Source organism: Molossus molossus, unplaced genomic scaffold, assembly GCF_014108415.1.
Source record: "Molossus molossus isolate mMolMol1 unplaced genomic scaffold, mMolMol1.p scaffold_m16_p_5, whole genome shotgun sequence".
Classification (NCBI taxonomy): Eukaryota; Metazoa; Chordata; class Mammalia; order Chiroptera; family Molossidae; genus Molossus; species Molossus molossus.
Genome location: NW_023425388.1, coordinates 74,761,268 through 74,762,572, shown reverse-complemented (window position 1 = coordinate 74,762,572; position 1,305 = coordinate 74,761,268). Strand labels below are relative to the sequence as shown.

General features: G+C 38.4%; 1 non-coding gene across 1 annotated transcript; it reads left to right on the top strand.

Annotated features, from left to right (window-relative positions):
* The first annotated feature begins 212 nt into the window (after nt 1-212).
* On the top strand, nt 213-351 carry LOC118618055. The gene has a single exon (XR_004956980.1). It is a non-coding gene; the product is annotated as a U4 spliceosomal RNA (small nuclear RNA).
* The last annotated feature ends 954 nt before the right edge of the window (nt 352-1,305 follow it).

The window sequence follows — 1,305 nt, the reverse complement described above, 5'->3', positions numbered from 1 at the left end:
CCATGGATGCTCGACCCAGCATTTTGTTCATTAACAAGCATTTCTCCTCCTGGATGGAACCTCAGAGTCTGCCTACCCAAAGGTTCCTGACCCGCTTCACAGCCTGCAGGACATCCAATTGATTTCCATTTCTGTAATTTGAATTTGAATTTAATTCAATTCAATTTCAATTACAGTAATTGGAAGAATTTAGGTTTGAAAAATGGAGTGACAGCTTTGTGCAGTGGCAGTATCGTAGCCAATGAGGTTTATCCGAAGTGCGATTATTGCTAAGTATAAAAAAAAAAAAAAAAAAAGAAGGAATGACTAGATTTATCGAATACTCTTAAAACGTGGCACAACCTTACAGTTTGGACAAGCCCTAATAGGGTTTGGCAAACATACCTACCTACCTCCTCTTTTATCTTACAAAGCCCTGCTTCCCACTTCTGCATCTGTGCATCAATGGCTCACACTGGCCCCAGTGCCACTACCTTCCATGAATATGTACAGCTTCCCTGAACATATCTCATTGACTTTGTACTACCATAGTGGTCTGAAAATGAGCCTACAGGTGTCAAATTTTAAGAAAAAGAAATATATTTTGAAGCACATGATTTTTCCACTTTCTCCTAGATAGTGTCATGTCAAGATCCACCTACTTCGTTGATGAAAAATATTAGGTAAAAACCTTTTGGGGGAAAAAAAATTAAGCTGAAAGGAAATTATTCTGCTTGATATTTAAGCTTAATTTTCTGTTTTAGGATTCAGTCCCCTGGCTAAAAGTAAGGCTAGACTTAAAGAAGCCATCTCCGTCACACCCCACAGCAAGATGGCACAAGTGCCGGCATTGACTTTAATTTAGCCCAACAACTGAACACCTGCTGTGTGCAAGACAGCCTACTAGACAACATGGGAAGAAAAAGGTTACATTTTTGTTTTGGTCATATGCCAGGCACTCAGCAGTTTCTCTCAGAATTAACCTTATTGGCCTGTTTGGTCCCAAATTTCTTCCTTTATTGTTCAACATTACTACCCACCACCCGAGTTTATTATGTGGATAATTGTGTTCATGACTCTCTTTTTTATTAGATGAGATCCCTCTCCACAGAAGAGACAATTTTCTGGACATTTCTGTATACCCAACACTTAACACAGTAACTGGTCCTGAGTAAGTACCTCTAGATACCTAGGCTTGAAAATTCCAACCCTATTAGCCATTCCTTAGAGCTAATAAACAAACTCTCTAGGTTAAAAGACTCACTTCCAAAGTGAAAAAAAATCAGTTACTGTAATGTAGAATGGAAGTCAAATAGAAAATAATTA